Here is a 15102-nt window from a genome sequence, read left to right on the forward strand (position 1 = left end):
GACTCCCCTGCATTGAGGGGAGGAAGTGTTTATCTCAGACTTTTGAGATTGGAGGGGCCAGAATGAGGGGCATCACCAATGAGAATTCTCCCTGCTTGAGCAGCATCAGTCTCTGGGCAGAGTCCTTTGCGACTTCACCTGAAGGAGAAGAGACAGTTTTGCGGAGAGAGAGAAGCGGAGAAAGTGGGAGGGATTATCTTGGCCTGAATAACCAACTTGGGCTTCTTCTCTGCATGGAACTCTCTCCTCCAGTCAAGGGAGGCTCTGCCCAGAGACCGATGACACTGCAGAAGGGAGGATTCCCATTGGTCCTTCTTCTTTCTGGACACTCCTAATTCCAAAGTTCAAGGAAGCCCCATTCCTGGCTCACCGACCAGCTCTTCCAGATTCTGGCACTGCCGCACACCCAAAGGCCAGCTGATCATCATGTGCGCATGCATGCCAGAAACCTGGAAGAGGAATGAGTGATGCCACATGTGCCAGGAGACATGGCTCCATGTGCCACTTAAAGCATACGTTCCATAGGTTCACCATCATGGGTATAGAGTCTCCTGCTTGAGCCAAGGGTTGGATTAGTCTAGAAGACCTCCAAGATTGGACTAGAAGACCTCCAAATTTCCTTCTGACTCTATTATTCTGAAACATTCAAGGACACTCATCAGTTAAGCTACTGAAGTTCGCAGATGACACAACAGTGATTGGTCTCATTCGAGACAATGACGAATCCGCATATAGACGAGAGGTCGAACGACTAGCCTTGTGGTGCAACCAAAACAATCTGGAACTGAACACACTCAAAACCGTAGAAATGGTGGTAGATTTTAGGAAAAACCCTTCCATACTTCCACCTCTCACAATACTTGACAACACAGTATCAACAGTAGAAACCTTCAAATTTCTGGGTTCTATCATATCGCAAGATCTCAAATGGACAGCTAACATCAAAAACATCATTAAAAAAGGACAACAAAGAATGTTCTTTCTGCGCCAACTCAGTAAGCTCAAACTGCCCAAGGAGCTGCTGATCCAGTTCTACAGAGGAATTATTGAGTCTGTCATTTGCACCTCTATAACTGTCTGGTTCGGTTCTGCAACCCAACAAGAAAAACACAGACTTCAGAGGATAATTAGAACTGCAGAAAAAATAATTGCTACCAACTTGCCTTCCATTGAGGACCTGTATACTGCACGAATCAAGAAGAGAGCCGTGAAAATATTTGCAGATCCCTCGCATCCTGGACATAAACTGTTTCAACTCCTCAAAACGACGCTATAGAGCACTGCACACCAGAACAACTAGACACAAGAACAGTTTTTCCAAGGCCATCACTCTGCTAAACAAATAATTCCCTCAACACTGTCAGACTATTTACTGAATCTGCACTACTATTAATCGTTTCATAGTTCCCATCACCAATCTCTTTCCACTTATGACTGTATGACTATAACTTGTTGCTGGCAATCCTTATGATTTATATTGATATATTGACCATCAATTGTGTTGTAAATGTTGTACCTTGATGAACGTATCTTTTCTTTTCTTTTCTTTTATGTACACTGAGAGCATATGCACCAAGACAAATTCCTTGTGTGTCCAATCACACTTGGCCAATAAAATTCTATTCTATTCTATTCTATTCTATTCTATTCTATTCTATTCTATTCTATTCTATTCTACTCCTCTTAATGTTCTGAGGAGATATTCATTGTCTTGTAAGTGACTACCTAAATCAAGTAAGTAGAGATGATTTGTGGGCCTGTTGAACATTTGTCAGAACAGTGACTATGGAAGTAGGAGGATTCCTTAGATATGATATCTTCAGAAGATTGCAGAGAATTGGAGAAGCTGCTCATTACTGTATGTAGTTAAAAAAAAACCTGGATTACACTTCGAGGAGACTGTAGGTGGTGAACAGCATGTGTGTGTATTTCATAATTAAATGTGTGTAATCTCAAGTTAAAGTGTTCCTGGAGTGATACATATAAAAAGAAACATATGCCAATCAATTAAAAGGAATGAAAAATAGACTAATTAAAGTGAGATAAATAACCTGAAGGAGTTGTAAACTTCACAGTGCCTTCCTTTTCTTTTCTTTTCTTTTTTTCCCCTGGCTGATGGAAACAGTAAATTTCGTTGAAACATTTGGACAATGTAGATAATATATTTTATCATAAAAAAAATGCCTAAAACCTCTTCTGGGTTGGCGGAGTGAAAAAAGAAGGGGGAAAAGTTGGTCAATCATTAGGTAAGGGTAAAGGTTCCCCTCGCACATATGTGCTAGTCGTTCCTGACTCTAGGGGGCAGTGCTCTTCTCTGTTTCAAAGCCGAAGAGCCAGCGCTGTCCAAAGACGTCTCCGTGGTCAGGTGGCTGCCATGACTCAATGCCAAAGGTGCATGGAACGCTGTTACCTTCCCACCAAAGGTGGTCCCTATTTTTCTACTTGCATTTTTTTACATGCTTTTGAACTGCTAGGTTGGCAGAAGCTGGGACAAGTAGCGGGAGCTCACCCTATTATGCGGCACTAGGGATTCAAACTGCTGAGCTGCCAACCTTTCGATCGAGAAGCTCAGCGTCTTAGCCACCGTGTCCCTCATATATAGTCAATGATTACCCTGTACTAATTTTAGTACTGTGGTTTGGGATTGTTGCATTTGAAGAGTGAATTTATTTTTTATTTATTTATTTATTTATTTGATTTTTATACCGCCCTTCTCCCGAAGGACTCAGGGCGGTGTACAGGCAATATACAAATTAAAATACAATTTAAAAAACTTATTTTAAAATTAGCCTGAAAAAATTAAAATATGCCATGAACTAAAAACCCCATTTAAAATTAATAAAATTTACAAAATTTAAAAATTAAAATTCAATTCAAGCCAGCCCCGTGCAAATAAAAAGGTGTGTCTTCAGTTCGCGACGGAATGTCCGAAGGTCAGGTATTTGGCGTAAGCTCGGGGGAAGCTCGTTCCAGAGTGTGGGAGCCCCCACAGAGAAGGCCCTCCTGGAGACGGCCGTCAAATGATCTTCAAGCGACAGCCGATCATCCAGGAGGACACCTAAGTTGCGCACCCTATCCTTTGGGGCCAATAACTCGCCTCCAACAGCCAGCCGCGGCTGTAGCTGGCTGAATCGGGATGTCGGTATCCACAGCCACTCCGTCTTGGAGGGATTAAGCTTGAGCCTGTTTCTCCCCATCCAGACCCGTACGAATGAGTAGGAAAAGTTCTCTACAAATTTATCGTAGAGGGGAAAGCTACAGATAATGTTCAGTGCAAATGTTTCAGGCGGTTTGTTCATTTTTTTTAAAAAAAAAGCTACGCACAGCGTGCTATTTAAAATAAAATTGTAATCTTGATGTAGAACAGATCAAAAGCAAACGGCTATCTGGGCTTATCTTTAAAAAAATAGTTTGAAAGCTACAATCGATCACAACTGCTCTTTTTATGTGGTGCAACTTTGCTCTTATGTGATGTCTGGTATTGTACTTCCTCTGCATTGGTTGTCAATGTTTTCTAAGATGAATTTGAAGTTAAAGTGCTGATGCTCACTTTGTCATCACTTTGTGGCCTTGAAACAGGTGTACTAAACCACTACCTCTTTTTGTATGAATCTCCCTGAAAGTTAAACAGTGCTATAAAGCAATGTCTCCATTATATCACAATTATCTTAGATGATAAATTAGGATCTCTTTCTTTTTCTCTTTCTCTGTCTCTTTCTTACATCTTTTCTCTTTTCTTTCCCTTTTCCCCACTTCCACTTTCTCTTTCCCTTTTACTCTCTCTTTTTCTCTCTTCTCTCTCTCAGTTTCTTTCTTTCCCCTTCCCTCTCTTTCTCTGTCTCTCTGTCTCTCTCATTGTCTCCTTCCTTCCTTCCTTCCTTCCTTCCTTCCTTCCTTCCTTCCTTCCTTCCTTCCTTCCTTCCTTCCTTTCTTTCTTTTCTTTCCTCTTTCTCTTTCTCTTTTTCTCCTCCTCCTCCTCCTCCTCCTCCTCCTCCTCCTCCTCCTCCTCCTCCTCCTCCTCCTCTTCCCCTTCTTCCTTCCCCTTCCCCTTCCCCTTCTCTACTCCTTTCATTCTTGGACTAGGCAGCTTATACTGAATATTCAAATATTTCCAACATAAAATAGGAAATGTTTTGATTATTTAATACATAATCAAAAGTTCTTCTATAAAATATTCCTGGAATTAGTTGGCATTTGGTTTAATACCTTGCACAGGTCTGTTTGATATCCAGTCTGTTTGCTTTCTTTGATTCCTTCTGTTCATGAAAGATAGGGAGGTGGGCCAGGGGGAAAATGATGAGTGGGTAAAAAAGGCAAATGGAAAGAAATAGAAAAGAGGCTTAGAATATATTTAGACATTCCTGATCTTTCTGGAAACTGAAAGTTCAAATGGCAGGAAAAAGCTAACACTGCAAAATGCACCCAACCCTTTACAGAGAAAGAAAGGAAGGAAGGAAGGAAGGAAGGAAGGAAGGAAGGAAGGAAAGAAGAAGAAGAAGAAGAAGAAGAAGAAGAAGAAGAAGAAGAAGAAGAAGAAGAAGAAGAAAGAGAAAGAAAGAAAGAAAGAAGAAACATTAAAAAAATATCTGACAAATCGTTTAACCTTCACTACCTCTTGAATGGAATATAGGGCAAACTGATCACTCCATCTCCCTACTTCTAAGACTTTTTAAAGAAATTAAAGAAAGGGTAGGAAAAAATCTCTTTTGAAAAAAAAAAAATAATTTCACCGAACACAGTAATAAAAATAAAAACAAAAACAAAATTGGAAATGTTGAAAAATTCCTGCACGGATATGTCTCTAGTACTTTGTTTTTTTAATGTTCCAGTTTAGCCTAATTCTTAATATTCTCCCATTGATGTACTAACCCTATTCAGCTTTTCTTCTGATTCAACAAGGGTCATTTGGAATTGTTAAAATTATGTAACTGTTTCCATGGATAACCATGAAAAGATGCAAAAATGTCTGTGCAGAGGAACAGTGTTTCTCTCTACAGTGTTACAGGAAATTGATGCACTTTTTAAACAAAGAAAGTTATGTACACTCAATCAGATGTTATATTTCTAGATAGTATGTTGGCTTGCAAAGTATTCTCTGGATCAGGGATCACCAACCTTTCGGACCTCAGGGACCACTAAATTCATCATTTTAAATCCCGAGGACCACTAATATGATTTTTTTTTAAAAAAATATTTTTTTAAAAAAAATATTTAGTGCAATATAAAAAAAATGCAAATTATTTTTCTGAGGACCACCAATTTTTTCTCGTGGACCACCAGTGGACCACTGGTTGGTGACCACTGTTCTGGATTAAATCTCATGGGATGCCAGAATAAAGCTAGCACTACCTATATGAAAAATGATCTCAGGTTGTATTTACGTCATATTGGCTTAACTATACCCATCTGTCCTTAGCATCACTGTTCTAGCACATGTACAATTAAGTTTGATAGGTTGATAGTCTGCATCTTCTCTAACTTAATATGGAATATTTTGTATGGACATGTCTGATAATAGCCATATCCTATGAAAGAATAGATCTAGAAACGTAAGAGGAAAAAGTAATAAAGGATATGAGTTAACAGTTTAACATGAATGAAAAATAGAGAGAGAAAAGGAAGGAAGTAGTAGAGCAGTGATTCTCAACCTGTGGGTCGGGACCCCATTGGGGGTCGAATGATGATTTGCCAGGGGTCGCCTAAGACCATCGAAAATATGGGAAGTATACTTGCGAGTCGAAGAATTGCGCTCCAATGGTTGACTCCACAAGCCAGCTGCAGGCTCTTCAAATCGCTAGCCGAATTCGGCTTCAGGCACGATGAATTAAAAAAGAGAGAAATCTTTGCTCTGATGTCTCCCTCTCAAGCCAGCTGCAATTGCTCCCAATCGCTAGCCTAATCTGGCTTCAGGCACGATAAACTTAATAGGGCTCCGTCCTCAAGGCAATCTCAAGCAGTTCAGATCGCTAGCCAATACGGCTTCAGGCGCGATAAATTCAAAACGAAAATAATTTTATGGTTGGGGTCGCCACATCGTGGGGAATTGTATTAAAGGGGTTGCCACATCGTGGGGAATTGTATTAAAGGGGTCACAGCACTATAAAGGTTGAGAACCACTGTAGTAGAGCTATGTTAGTGAAACATGGAAACTCTCTGGTGGCTACATGCTATGGTTAAAGAGGTTGATTATTATTTTTGTGATTTTCTAGTAATGTATGACCCACTGAATCATGATGAACTGTTCAGAACAGTTGTGATTGAGGTAGAATACAATTGATGTGAAGTTAATTAGTAAATAAATCTGTGATGGAAATTAAGCAGGCATAGGGATAAATGCAGTGGTGGGATTCAGCCAGTGCGCACCACTTCGGGAGAACCGGTTGTTAACTTTCTGAGCAGCTTGGCGAACTGGTTGTTGGAATAAATCATTAGGGCAGAGAACCGGTTGTTAAATTACTTGGATAAATGCAACAATGAACAAATCTTTCAACACTGAACAAAGAATAAGACAAGGATGTATGTCTCTGGTTATTCATTGCATTTATGAATAAATGTATAAGGAAATTTGGTTGACCGGGGACAAGAATGTATGTATGCATGTAATATATGTATTAAGATGATACCATATTTGTTGGGAATTGGTAAGAAGCATATGATGTATGTTGTAACAGGAAATATGGATCTGAAAAAAAAGCGTATTACTGGAGTAAGAGTAGACAGTAGAGAATAGACAGAGAGTAGACAGTTAAAAATTATACAAACATATGCTAAAAAATTTTCGTCCCAACTTAATTATACCCCTACAATCATCAGTTCCTAACTTCCCCCGAAAACAAACAAAAATAATACATCATAATCATTCAAAAACAGTCTGATAACTTTTAGTCTGATATCTACTTTGAATATAGTCAATCCATTTTTTCCATTCCTTTAAGTATCTTTCTTGCGTACTGTCTTTCAAAACCAGTCTTTTTGCCAAGCCTTGGAAAGCCATCAAAATATCTTCTCTTATTTTTTTTTATTATTCTCTTTTATTTCCTCTCTTATTTTCTCATTATTATCCATTATCTCCTTAAACTTTTCTTCAAAGACTTTCCCTTGTTCTTTAATCAAATCTTCTAAAGCTGGTTCAGAACCTCTTCTACCCCCAGTCTTAGGTGGTTTAGTAGCCATTTCAGTTTTTAAAATTCACAAAATATAAGTCTAGAAACTTCTCTTTTCCCCTTTAAGTATAGGAGAGCTCACTTCACTTCATTAAAATCCACAGATAACATTTCTTAGCTTCTTAGTTACACAGGCTGTTTAGAATTCCATTCTTCACTTTCACTCCCTTTCAGGCGCCATCTTAAAGAGTCAGTTGAAACAAAGAAAAAAAAGTTTCTCTTTTTAAAAGGGTAGAAGTCAGGAAATCAAAAATACTTGCAATCCAGTAATTGTTCACTCGAGCTCATTCCGTCTGCTTATAGAAATCCATAAAGATAAGACAATTAGCAGAGATGGACACTTTCTTCTTTTCCTGCTTTTGCAGGCACGCACTGAAGTCGGAGCTTGGCAGGAATATTTATGGGACTCTCGACCCTCAGGGCTCTGCTTAATTAAAAACAAAGCCCCTGGGGAGGTCTACCACACCCCACAGCTTATCTTTCCCTTTCATCCAGGGAACGAGATTAAAGCCGGCTTTTCCTGGCTTTTACGATGTTCAGTACGGAGCCCCTTAATTAGGAACTCAGCGAAGAAGGTGGCGCCACCGGAAGTCTTGACTATAACCTTGTTGTGTGTATCTTTATTATTCATATTCTTTTATTTAGTTTCCTAGTATGATTTTGATTGCTTATTAAGTATCCTGTGACTATCACTAAGTGTTGTATCTTATGATTCATGATGAATGTATTTTTTATGTACACTGAGAGCTTATGCACCGAAGACAAATTCCTTGTGCGTCCAATCACACTTGGCCAATAAAGAATTAATTAATTAATTATATCTACCTACCTACCTACCTACCCATAGGTGGGGGCACATGAATTAACAACCAGTTTGCCCAGCACCAAAAATGTGAGCGAGTGAGTGGACTTCCATTCATGTGCTTTGCTCTCTCACGCGGCTTGCACACATGTGCACAACTTAAAAATGTGGCTAAATAGGATAGCATAGCATTGGGCGGATTGCAACTACTGGTTTGAGCAAACCGGTCCAAACCGGCAGCAGCCCACCACACTCTCTCTCCCTCTCCCTCCCTCCCTCTCTCCCTCTCTCTCTCTCTCTCTCTCTCTCTCTCTCTCTCTCTGGCATTTGTGTGTGTACACTTCATAAATTGAGCTTAAGTTTCTGTAGCTTTATTTTCATATCACTTTGCAAACTTGGTTAGTTTTCTTTCTACAGGTTTGTTTGTATTAGGGCCTATCTTCCATCAAAGAAAAAAGTTTCTCTTTTTAAAAGGGTAGAAGTCAGGAAATCAAAAATACTTGCAATCCAGTAATTGTTCACTCGAGCTCATTCCGTCTGCTTATAGGAATCCATAAAGATAAGACAATTAGCAGAGATGGACACTTTCTTCTTTTCCTGCTTTTGCAGGCACGCACTGAAGTCGGAGCTTGGCAGGAATATTTATGGGACTCTCAACCCATGGCTCTGCTTAATTAAAAACAAAGCCCCTGGGGAGGTCTACCACCACACCCCCACAGCTCTTATCTTTTCCCTTTCATCCAGGGAACGAGATTAAAGCCGGCTTTTCCTGGCTTTTACGATGTTCAGTACGGAGCCCCTTAATTAGGAACTCAGCGAAGAAGGTGGCGCCACCGGAAGTCTTGACTATAACCTTGTTGTGTGTATCTTTATTATTCATATTCTTTTATTTAGTTTCCTAGTATGATTTTGATTGCTTATTAAGTATCCTGTGACTATCACTAAGTGTTGTATCTTATGATTCATGATGAATGTATTTTTTATGTACACTGAGAGCTTATGCACCGAAGACAAATTCCTTGTGCGTCCAATCACACTTGGCCAATAAAGAATTAATTAATTAATTATATCTACCTACCTACCTACCCATAGGTGGGGGCACATGAATTAACAACCAGTTTGCCCAGCACCAAAAATGTGAGTGAGTGAGTGAGTGGACTTCCGTTCATGTGCTTTGCTCTCTCACGCGGCTTGCACACATGTGCACAACTTAAAAATGTGGCTAAATAGGATAGCATAGCATTGGGCGGATTGCAACTACTGGTTTGAGCAAACCGGTCCAAACCGGCAGCAGCCCACCACACTCTCTCTCCCTCTCCCCCTCCCTCTCCTTCTTTCTTTCTTTCTCTCTCTCTCTCTCTCTCTCTGGCATTTGTGTGTGTACACTTCATAAATTGAGCTTAAGTTTCTGTAGCTTTATTTTCATATCACTTTGCAAACTTGGTTAGTTTTCTTTCTACAGGTTTGTTTGTATTAGGGCCTCTCTTCCATCAAAGAAAAAAAGAATTCTACCCCATCTCACATCTCATTAACTTTTTTTGGGGGGTGGGGTGGGGGAAGGAATACTGAAATGTAGATGTTTCCTCTGAAAAATGTAGAAGGCAGAAAACTAATAACTGGACTAATTTTATCAGGCAGATGGTTTAGTGGCAGTAACGGAATCACCCAAGTGGGAGATCTTCATTGGATTCTGGACCAAGCAATATAGAACTCCTTGTGGCAAGATGATATTGCAGTGTTTGCTAATTATGTTGGAGAACACTGACCAGAAACTTTTAACGGACGCCAGCTGGCCTCCTAAAAGAACAAATTGCTTTATTTATTTTTAGGGGCCAAATCTCAACACTCTTGATACTAATAGCTTACTAAGAGAAATTCAGCCTGACCTTCCCCAAATGATTAGCCATTGGTGATGGCCATCATGTTGTCGTTGATTTTTTTCCTGCGACATCTGGTATTGGAAATTTTTATTTAGGACATATTGCTAATAGTCGTCCTTTAGAGATCTTTTTAAAGACCGCACAAACTTCCTTCAGGTAGCTTTGTCAGTCAAGTGAAACAAAAAGAAGCAGAAAATCTGCACCACCACCACTACTACTACTACTACTACTACTACTACTTCTTCTTCTTCTTCTTCTTCTTCTTCTTCTTCTTCTTCTTCTTCTTCTTCTTCTTCTTCTTCTTCTTCTTCTTCTTCTTCTTCTTCTTCTTCTTCTTCTTCTTCTTCTTCTTCTTCTTCTTCTTCTTCTTCTTCTTTTTGCAGATTGGTAATTTATTTCTTGATAATCTTTTATGGACCATATTCAGTGATACATACATCACGATACATGTTCCAGATACTTAAGCTGGAGGGAGAAGAATTGATAAACTCTGAAATCCAATTCCAAGTTGGTAGAATACAAGTAATAGTAGGATATGATGAGTTAGGGTAGCATATGATAGGTTAGGGTGGGGAAGGATAAGTTAGGGTAGGGTGGGTCAGGGTAGGTAGGATAGGATAGGATAGGGTAGGGTAGGGTAGGGTGGGGTGGGTTAGGGTAGGGTAAGGTAGGGTAGGATAAGGTAGGATAGGGTGGGGTAGGGTAGGGTAGAGTAGGGTAGGGCAGGATGGATTAGGGTAGGGTAGGGTGGGGTAGGGCAGGGTGGGATAGGATAGGGTAGGGCAGGGTGGGATAGGATAGGGTAGGGCAGGGTGGGATAGGATAGGATAGGTTACGGTGGGTTAGGGTAGGATAGTATAGGGTAGGGTAGGGTTGATTAGGGTAGGCTGGATTAGGGTAGGGTAGGGTAAGATAGGGTGGGTTGGGATAGGGTAGAATAGGATAGGTTAGGGTGGGTTAGGGTAGGGTAGGGTAGATAGGGCAGGATAGGATAGGATAGGATAGGATAGGATACTTTATTGGCCAAGTGTGATTGGACACACAAATAATTTGTCTCTGGTGCAAAAGCTTTCAGTGAGCATACAAACAACAAAGGTAATCATAATAATGATACCAGTAATAGGGGGTAGTAGAAAAGATGAGAAGGATAATAGTAATACAGCTATGCTACATGACTAAATACCCTTAGACATAAATCAGTACTGTGAGAATTAAGAGTGCAGCAGAATGATGGCATGAGGGGAGGGGGGAACTATTTTGTGTCTTACTTGCTTTGGTGTGCAATGCCTTGTAGTGAGGGGAGAGGTTGAAGCAGTTTATGTCCAGGATGTGAGGGGTCTGTCGATATTTTCTCAGCTCTCTTTCTGACCCTTGCAGCATACAGGTTTTCTCTCCCTGCAATCTTAACTATCTGTTGAAGTCAATACCTGACCTGTTTGGTTGCTGTGCCAAACCAGGCAGTTGTTAAGGTACAAATGACAGACTAAATCATTCTTCTGTAGAATTGTATCAGCAGATCCTGGAGAAGTCTGAACTTTCTGAGTTGATGCAGGAAGAACATTCTTTGTTGTGTTTTTTTTAAAATGATGGTTCTAAGTCCTAACCAAGTACCTAAAGGCTATTAAGGTTGTTCTAAGTATGTAGGCAGTCCGAGTAAGATGTTTTTTTTTTTTACAAAGCCAGGATATTCAGGACTAATAAGTTCAAAATTTCCATGTAACTAGGCAGCTCTTTGGTATTGTTCCAAGGGTTCCTATTAGTATCGATATAACCATTGATGTTGTTATTGTTGTTGTTGTTGTTGTTGTTATATTACGAAAAGCAACATGTAGCATGGTTACATCTAAAGCTACAGATTTTCTATTTTTATTAAAAAAAAAAGGAATTACATGAGATCTTTGATTAACCAAGGTAGAGGTAAGTAGAGATTAATATCAGTGGACCTACTTTGAATATGGAACGTTGCAACTTGTAATATTATGAATTAGCAAGTCATGAGTGGTAAACTCACAGGATTCATTTTTCTCGCCATTTACATGTATACATCTGAACTAGACAGTGTTGTTTCTCAGAGTCATATAATATAGGTGGGTATATGCTTATTTATTCATTTATGTATTTATTTATTTATTATTTATTTTATTGATCTTGTCATGTTTATGTAGTGTTGGAGGTTGGAGTATTGGAGGTGGTGAGCATACAGCTTTGAGAGCTGTATGCAACGAAATTTCATTTTAATGAATGCTAATTAGTGTACATTCAAAGTGACAATAAAGTTATTATTCTATTCTGTTCCATTCTGTTCTCTTCTCTTCTCTTCTCTTCTGTTCTATTCTAATGAAGGAAAAATGGGTATGTTGTATCTGTGTCTGTGTCTGTGTCTACTCTACTCTACTACACTACACTACAATACACTACACTACACTCTATTCCATTCTGTTCTATTTCTTCTTCTGTTCCATTTCGTTCCATTCTGTACCGTTCCGTTCCATTCCATTCCATTCCATTCTATTCTATTCTAATGAAGGAAAAATGGGTGTGTTGTGTCTGTTTCTACTCTACTCCACTCCACTCCACTCCACTCCACTCCACTCCATTCCATTCCACTCTACTCCATTCCATTCTGTTCTATTTCTTCTTCTGTTCCATTTCGTTCCGTTCCATTCCGTTCCGTTCTGTACTGTTCCGTTCCATTCCATTCCATTCCATTCCATTCCATTCTATTCTAATGAAGGAAAAATGGGTGTGTTGTGTCTGTTTCTACTCTACTCTACTACTCGACTCGACTCGACTCGACTCCACTCTACTCCACTCCACTCCACTCCATTCCACTCTACTCCATTCCATTCTGTTCTATTTCTTCTTCTGTTCTGTTCTGTTCCATTCCATTTTAATGAAGGAAAAATGGGTGTGTTGTATCTGTGTCTCCTCTCCTCTCCTCTCCTCCCCTCCCCTCCCCTCCCCTCCATTCCACTCTATTCTATTCTAATGAAGGGAAAATGGGTGTGTTGTGTCTGTGTCTCCTCTCCTCTCCTCCCCTCCCCTCCCCTCCATTCCACTCTATTCTATTCTAATGAAGGGAAAATAGGTGTGTTGTGTCTGTTTCTACTCTACTCTACTCTACTCTACTCTACTCTACTCTACTCTACTCTACTCTACTCTACTCTACTCTACTCCATTCCACTCTACCCATTCCATTCTGTTCTGTTCTGTTCTGTTCTATTCTAATGAAGGAAAAATGGGTATGTTGTGTCTGTGTCTACTCTACTCTACTCTACTCTACTCTACTCTACTCTACTCTACTCTACTCTACTACACTACACTACACTACACTCTATTCTATTCTGTTCTATTTCTTCTTCTGTTCCATTTCGTTCCGTTCCGTTCCATTCCATTCCATTCTATTCTATTCTAATGAAGGAAAAATGGGTGTGTTGTGTCTGTTTCTACTCTACTCTACTCTACTCTACTCTACTCTACTCTACTCTACTCTACTCTACTCTACTCTACTCTACTCTACTCTACTCTACTCCACTCCACTCCACTCCATTCCACTCTGTTCTATTTCTTCTTCTGTTCTGTTCTTTCCATTCCATTTTAATGAAGGAAAAATGAGTGCGTTGGGTCTGTGTCTCCTCTCCTCTCCTCCCCTCCCCTCCCCTCCCTTCCATTCTATTCTATTCTAATGAAGGAAAAATGAGGGTGTTGTGTCTGTGTCTCCTCTCCTCCCCTCCCCTCCCCTCCATTCCACTCTATTCTATTCTAATGAAGGGAAAATAGGTGTGTTGTGTCTGTTTCTACTCTACTCTACTCTACTCTACTCTACTCCACTCCACTCCACTCCACTCCACTCCACTCCACTCCACTCCATTCCACTCTACTCCATTCCATTCTGTTCTGTTTCTTCTTCTGTTCTATTCTGTTCCATTCCATTTTAATGAAGGAAAAATGAGTGCGTTGGGTCTGTGTCTCCTCTCCTCTCCTCCCCTCCCCTCCCCTCCCTTCCATTCTATTCTATTCTAATGAAGGAAAAATGAGTGTGTTGTGTCTGTGTGGAAAAGGGAATCTGAATGAAAATGGTCTGATCTTCTAGAGTGGAGTTGAGGAGCATGTGTGAAGAAATGAAATATCTTGTGTGCGTTGAACTGTAAAGGAAAGATTTAAAATCTGAATTGGTGCCACCTCTGTTTCTTTGGGTGTTTATGGAAGTAGGCTGAGGTTATGCATAATGCTCTAGCAAAGGATGATAAAGGAAGGCTCCGAGATAAATTTGGGAGAAAGCAGAAGAAATGCAATCTAGGCAAATCTATTCAATCACAGGATGGGAGGGGATAAGTGGGAAAAAGGCAAGGGAGCACAGAAAAAGTGATTGAGCCATTCAGAGATTGAAGAATGAATGAAGATATATATATATATATATATATATATATATATATATATATATATATATATATATATATATATATATATATATATATATATATATGACTGTTTCATGAATATCTGCATGAAAAAAAGGTCTGTATATTTTATTTTGATGGTTTATTACGCTGTAAGTCTATTCATAAGGCTCATGGTTTCTTCCTTCTTAGACTATTCATAGTGTTGATTATCCCAAAGGAATGAAGCAATGGATAAATGTTTATGTATGTTTGAGAGATCAGAGGAAAATTAAATGCCAAACAGCATAATCAGATCTCCAGTGCACCCATCTAAAGGGCTCAGTTTGTTTCCTCTTTAAGTCACGGGGGTTGAATTTCTTGGTTGAACTACAAGTTTACGTCTTTCATGCGGAAGGTTTCTTTGTTCATCATGTTTTGGGAAATTAAAATGTCCCAGCAGTTCAGGGGTGGGTTTAACTTAACTTTACCGCTGGTTTGATCTGCCACACACGCTCCCTTCGCACGCGCTGTCCGCGTTTGCACCTGGCCTTCTGCACATGTGCTTTGCTCATACGTGTGTCTTCTGTGCATGCACCCAGCCTCAAAAACATGCCTAACTAGCATGACTTGGAGCCAGGGTTAGTGGGTGGATGGGTGTCAATCACAGCTACTCACAATTGCTGCTACCGGTTCACCCGAACTGTTGCGAACCGACTGAATATTACCTCTGCAGCAGTTCCTGAACAGTGTCATTTGGGTGTCATTATTGGGATCAAGATCATTTATCCTTGATCCATTAAATTGGCTTCTTTGTCCTGGAGGGCGTTGCGGACCAAGGATGGCCTATATCCTTTTGAAGAGCTGTGTTTTATTTG

At 39.9% G+C, this 15102-nt stretch overlaps 1 protein-coding gene across 6 annotated transcripts in view; it reads left to right on the top strand.

Annotated features, from left to right (window-relative positions):
* The window catches only part of PCDH7 (protocadherin 7), a 666099-nt gene that overhangs the window by 278527 nt on the left and 372470 nt on the right, over positions 1–15102 (top strand). The gene's annotated exons all lie outside the window — the stretch shown is intronic.

This window comes from Ahaetulla prasina, chromosome 8, assembly GCF_028640845.1.
Source record: "Ahaetulla prasina isolate Xishuangbanna chromosome 8, ASM2864084v1, whole genome shotgun sequence".
NCBI classification, from domain to species: domain Eukaryota; kingdom Metazoa; phylum Chordata; class Lepidosauria; order Squamata; family Colubridae; genus Ahaetulla; species Ahaetulla prasina.